The sequence below is a fragment of the Silene latifolia genome, chromosome Y (genome assembly GCF_048544455.1).
Source record: "Silene latifolia isolate original U9 population chromosome Y, ASM4854445v1, whole genome shotgun sequence".
Classification (NCBI taxonomy): Eukaryota; Viridiplantae; Streptophyta; class Magnoliopsida; order Caryophyllales; family Caryophyllaceae; genus Silene; species Silene latifolia.
In genome coordinates, this window is record NC_133538.1 from 430,509,228 (window position 1) to 430,516,075 (window position 6,848).

Consider the following 6,848-nt stretch of genomic DNA (forward strand, 5'->3'; position numbering starts at 1 on the left):
TTTAATTTTACATGGGAAAGAAAAAATCAGATTATAAAAGACCTATTTGGAGATTTGAAATGCAAATGACAAATTGATGAGTAAAAGAATGTAATTAATAGGTTAATTGGGAATTAAAACTATGAGAGACAGAGAGAGAATTTAATGAAGCATTAATGGCATATTTGGCGAGTTTTTTTTGTTTTAATCTCAACCATTAATCTTGTAAGATCTAGTGGCTTAGATAAGGATTTAGAAACTCAACCAAATTTAAGGACTCATTAGAACTTGACACACACTCTCCCTCTCTCTCTCTCTCTCTCTCTCTCTCTCTCTCTCTCTCTCTCTCTCTCTCTCTCTTTCAATATAGGGGTTCTAGTAAGTCCACCTAAATAATTGAGTCCATAAGTCCTTATCTATGCCATTGGATCTTAGAGATGCATGGTTGAGATTGAAACACAAAAATCACACTTAACACTAATTAATTGCACTTTCTCTCTCTAGACTTAATTAAACATGCACTAATCTATTATCCTACCCACTTAACACTACTCTTTTGTCTTCTTATACTTTCAAGTTTTTACAAAGTTTATGACACTTTTATGAATGTAACTCTAATGCTAATTGGTATAACTTTAGTGTTTTACGAGTATAACTTGAATTCAAAATAATGCAACTTTATACTAAAAAGGGATTTTGACGGATATTTTTTTGCCTTTTGTATTTTTAAGACAAGTTTACGACATTTCAGTGTATAACTTCAGTGTATTACAAGTATAACTTTAATCCAAAATAGTGCAACTTTATACTAAAATGTGATTTTGAATATTATTTTTGACTTTTTGTAATTTAAAATAAGTTTACGACATTTCAGTATTTTTTAGAGTATAACTTCACTGTTTTACGAGTATAACTTTAATCCAGAATAGTGCAACTTTATATTAAAAACTGATTTTGACGGATATTTTTGGACTTTTAGTATTTTTAGAACAAGTTTACGACATTTCAGTATTTTTTAGTGTGTAACTTCAGAGTTCTACAAGAATAACTTTAGCAAAATTTATGTAACTTTAGTCCTTTTTGATAAATTAAAGGAGTTTTAATTAATTTTAGGTCAAGTTTATATAATTTAGTCCTATTTAATTTTTGGTCATTTTTGTATAACTTTTGTTCAAAAGTGTATAACTTTTGTCCAAATTTGTGTAACTTTAGTAAAAAATTACTTTGAACTTTATTTAATTTTGAGACATGTTTATATAATTTGTCCTATTGTAACCTTAGTCCTTTTTTTATAACTTTAGTCTAAAATTGTGTATCTTTAGTCCAAAATTGCATAACTTTAGTCCAAAATTGTATAACTGTAGTCCAAAATTGTATAACTTTAGTCCAAATTTAAATTTAAATTTGAAACTAACACAATAACAAAACGAGATTGAAGTTGCGCAAAATGTCATTGGTGTTGCGCATAATATCATTGAAGTTATTGAAGTTGCCCATAATATCATTGAAGTTGCGCATAATGTCACTGATGTTACACATGATGTCATTGAAGTTGGGCATAATGACAATTAAAATTACTTCATAAAACTGAAGTTAGACAAAGTGTGTAGTAAACTTGCATGTAATGCCAATAAAGTTGCGCAAAATCTTATTTCAGACGGGCACTTTTTCCGTCTGAAATAAGACCGACAAAATGTTAACATTTTTTAAGAAAATGTAAGCAGTGAATCTACAAAATGTTATGACTAGAGGTGTCACTTTTTACCCTGAAAATAGTGGAAAAAATAATGGTAACATATTATCAGAAAAATACAAACATTTTACTATCAAATGATAACATGTTGTACGTCTTATTTCAGACCAAAAACAATGGCCTGAAGCAAGACCCACTGTTAAAGTTGCACATTATGGGTATTAAAGTCACACATAATGTGTAACTTTAGTACATGAGAGTATAACTTTAGTATAAACCAAAATGATATTTGAAATATGAAATAAAGGAGATCTGGAAAAAAAAATTTATCCAACAAAAATTAGCAAATTTGGACCACACAAACACTTACCAAAAAAGGAAATAGGGAAGTTAATGTGAATAGACGGAAATGGAAATAGGTAAGTTTATCTTGAATAGGAGGGAGTAGAAAAACTAAAATGTTAATTACACCAACACCCAAAAAAAAACATAAATTAAAAAACAAGATCTAAAAAAATGTAAATTTAAAACGAAATCTGGAAAATGTAAATAAAAAATGAAATCAAAGATATTTGAAATAAGAAATAAAGGAGATCTGACAAAAATATAAATCTAACAAGAATTGAAGTAAAAACGGAAATTAAAGCGAAATAACTAAAATTAAAATGAGAATAACTAAAATTAAAAGAAAATGAGATGTGAAATTAAAACAAGAATTGAAAAAAAAAGCCCCTTCCCTCACCACCGCCGACCACAGCCGTCAGGTACCACCACCACAGCCGTCCTCCTTTCTTCACCACCACGACCACAACTACAAACTGACCACAACACCCTCGCCACACAGTCGTCCGCCTTTCCTCACCACCACCCAAATAAACAAAAAAATCTTAAATGTAAATTAAAACAAGATCTGAAGTTAAAAAATTAAAACGAGAATAACTAAAATTAAAACAAGATCTAAAATTTAAAAGAAAACGAGATGTGAAATTAAAACGAGAATTAAAACAAAAAGCTCCTTCCCTCACCACCGCCGACCACAGCCGTCGGGTACCACCACAACCACAGTCGTACTCCTTTCCTCACCACCACCGACCACAACCACAAACCGACAACAACACCCCCGGCCCACACCAGATCTCGTTTTTTTTTTTTGGTATTTTTAGATCTCGTTTTTTGGTTTTTTTGTGGTGGTTTGGTTATTGCTTATGTGGATGGGGGTGACTGCTGGCAGGGCGAGTAGTGGTCGGTGGGGAAGCGGAGGTCGTGGTGACATGGATTAGGCAGAGAATGGAGGACGTGGTGGCGTGGGTTGGAGAAGAGGAGAGGCTGTCGTGGTGTAGTGGTTGGAGTTTGATGGTGGTGGAGAGGAGAGCAGATGAAGGTGGTTTTAGTTCTCAGGTTGGGGTGGTGGTGGGGTCGTAGAGATGTGGTCGGGGTGGCAGGCGGGGGAGAAGAGGAAGAGGGTCGGTGTTGGGTGAGAAGAGTGAGAGAAGAGAGGAGAGTTTTTGTTTTCTTCATATGGGAGAGAAGTGAGTTGTGGGAGAACTGAGTTAGAGAGAGAGGGAGAAGGGTATATGTAGTGTGCTTAGTGGTATAATTAGGGTGTGGATGAGAGAGAGTGTTAAACACTCCCTTAATTATCATATTTTCCTTTCAATCTCAGCCCTTTATTCTCAAGATCCAATGGCCTTTAAGAAGACTTATGGACTCATATATAGTAAGAGGACTCACTTGATCCTTCCTATATATATATATATATTAAGAGAGAGAGAGAGAGAGAGATAAGATCTTGTGAGTTTGGTTTCTTATGGTGAGTTGTGAGTTTGCGCTTTGAAATCTCAACCACTATATTATATTGGAGATAAATGGCCAAGATCTAATTTTACATGTCATATAAAACCACTGTCATTTACTTATTTTCTCTTTTTTTCTAATTTTACTTTTTTTTTTTTACTTTAATTTTTTTTTCTCTCTTTTTTACCTCGTGTTATTATGCTTTGTTTTTTTTACAACTTTGATTTTTTTTCCTCTTATGTTTTTCTTTAATTTTCTCATTATGTTACCTTTTTTTCTTTTTATTTTTATACCGGATTTTTTTTTACTTGAAATTTTTTTGCTGTTATTGTGCTTTTTTTTTTACTTTGATTTTTTTCTCTCTTTTTTTTACCACGTGTTATTGTGCTGTTATTCTGCTGTCACTTTGATTTTTTTTACGACTTTGATTTTTTTTTACCACGTGTTATTGTGCTGTTATTCTACCGTTATTCTACCGTTATTCTGCTACTATTGTGATGTTATTCCGGTTTCAGTTTTGATTTTTTTTAGTTCTTTGATTTTTTTACTCTTTTTTTTTACCGCATGTTATTGTGCTGTTATTCTACTGTTATTAATGAAGAAGTTTCATTAATTTATCATTCTGTCAAAAGACCTAATTCCTGTTACGATCCAACACGATGGTTTATTAATGAGCTCATTTTCTAAACCAGATTCCCAGTTCCCCATCATTATTGACACAAATAATGAATTGCAATGGAAAAATTAATTCATCAGCTCAATCAAATACTCCGCTGTATAATAAACCACATTTTCACAGAGCTCGCGGAGAGCAGACCACTATTTACAATCCAACAGTATAGTTCCCAATAGTTCCAGCCAAACAATACTTCATCCTGTTCTGCCTCCTCTTCCGTGCTTAGGGTAATCTTGTTATCCAGTATGATGTTCACTCTTGGTGCGACGAGTGTAGCCTTAGCTGCATTGTGGGATTTGAAAGGACGGTAATTAAGGGGAAGAAATAAAACAACATTATGAAGACTACCTATCATGTACTTTGTTTAACACAATACCGACTCAATCTAAAGAGATCCAACCTGGTATATGAACCGACACGAAACGACCTAAATTGACCCAAACTGATGAATAATTAAAATCAGGCAGTTAACCCAGACATCACTCTTAAAAGGAAAAAATAGGACCCGTAAAAGTGGTTATTAAAAAATCCTGCTTAAGAATTGAGTTTTGAATTTTTCTAAGAAAAAAATTAAAGTAAAATATTCCTGCTTACATTTTCCTAGCCAGCCTTTTAATTTCCAATCTACATTGTTGCAGCTTATTCAGCTCAGCCTGTATGTTATCAGTCTCTTGTTTCATCATCTCAATGTCCTTATGAGCTTACATACATTCCATGTGGGAATCTGCCTTCAAGTTGATAATCATCTGTTCTTTTGTTCTTCGATAAATTGAACCCGACTCGACAACTGACTTGGTAAGGTTAACTTGCTCAAGAAGGGTGAATTGAGTGGTAATGTTCAATGGCAGCCTGTCATTCTTCATTACATGCTCTCGCGCTTCCTCTGATAACTTGTCATATTCTATGCTTCTGCATACCTCCTTTCTTTCTTCCTCTGTTAAGTCTGGATGTGCCTGTTGATAAAATATTAACATTATTTCTCATTAATAGATGCCATAACAAATTCTAGAATTCATACAACTCGGAAAAATCCAACTTGATAGAACCCGAAAAAATGGGGAACTAGAACTCTAGAAGTTAACTAAATTGATAACAAATAAAACCCAATATTTCTCTACCTATCTTGAATCCAATACCAACTTAATGATAGCCAAGACTTAAAATCATCGCCCAGAAAAAAAAATGTCGACTAATAACCTGACTCGATGATTTACATTAACCAGAACTGACGCGAATGACCCAAGTGACAGTTCTATGTGAACTAATAAAAGTCTAATAAGGCGAAGGTCGAGATAATGATTTACCTTCAGGAAGCGATCAATAGCTTGATAGAGATTATCATGGGAGTAACGAGCACTCTTTGGCAACGACTCTGAAAGTACTCGGAAACAATCAGCTTGAAGGTTTTTATCCCTACCCACAAGCGCGAGATATCCGTCAACAAGGTTTTTATCGCTAGCCACAAGAGGAAGCATAAACACAAGCACCACCATCATCCACCAGCATCAGCCCCAACACCACCAAGCCCACCGGCACCTCCCACTGTCCCGGTTACCTCCGAGGATACATCACTAACTCGCTCAACTTCAATTGATTCAAAACTGATCAAAAATCAGCCGCCTACATCTCACCTCATTGACATTTGTCGATGCTTTAATGACTTGTCTTCATCGATCCTTTAAAGACTGACCATAAATCAACCAAAAGTTGATATATTTATATCCACCGCCAATTTGTTTATTGACATTCATCGATCCTTTAAAGACTTGTCTTCATTCATCGATCTATTCTTTATTGTGATCGTCGGAGATGTGAAGTCTTCATTCACCGCCATCTCTGACATCATTCACCGCCATCTCCGATATCATTCTCCGACATCTAATCAACATGTGAAATAAAGGATGAACAAATGTAAAAGAAATTCTTTTTCATTCATCGATCTAATCAACTTTTCTATATTGATATAATTGATCTAATCATCTCAGACGGATGAATTTGTTGTGTTGGTTTCATTTTGATTTCAATTGTTAATTTGTTTGTGCTTGGGTGAAGGACGGCGTGTTTTGCAGACTTTATTTTATTTATTTTTTAATCTCAGTCATTGGTTCCGTTGATCCAATGGCTGAGATTTTCCAAACTCACCATAAGAATCAAACTCAAGAGATCCCGCCTCTCTCTCTCTCTCTCTCTCTCTCTCTCTCTCTATATATATATATATATATATATATATATATATATATATATATATATATATAGAGAGAGAGAGAGAGAGAGAGAGAGAGAGAGAGAATTGGGATCCGGTGTGAACCACCAACATAATGAGAACCATGGAAACTCCACCTTAAGGAATTAATTTTAAAACAATGATGACATATTTGGATTCGGCATAGAATTTTATGGCTAGATAACATATTTCGTGGTCTAAAAAGTATAAACTAGTGACGAAAATCGAGGTGAGATACATTTTATTAATTTTCATCCACCGACTACTCATTTTCATGTATCCGACAATTTTCGCGCACCTAAAACTCGTTTTCGTGCACCTAGAGCATGTTATTTTCATGCACCTAATAATCATTTTCATGCATGTAACAATTTTCATGCACCCAGTATTCGTTTTCGTGCATCTATAGCCGTTTTAGTATACCTAATTGTTTTTTGTACATTAAGTTTATATTTTGTTCATAAAATCAATAAATTTTATTT

General features: G+C 33.9%; 1 long non-coding RNA gene across 1 annotated transcript; it reads right to left on the reverse strand.

Annotated features, from left to right (window-relative positions):
* Nucleotides 1-4,214: 4,214 nt before the first annotated feature.
* Nucleotides 4,215-6,174, reverse strand: LOC141626711 (uncharacterized). Its single transcript, XR_012536301.1, has 3 exons — nucleotides 5,447-6,174; nucleotides 4,737-5,095; nucleotides 4,215-4,424 (listed from the first exon to the last, which is right to left on the reverse strand). It is a non-coding gene; the product is annotated as an uncharacterized LOC141626711 (long non-coding RNA).
* Nucleotides 6,175-6,848: the final 674 nt, after the last annotated feature.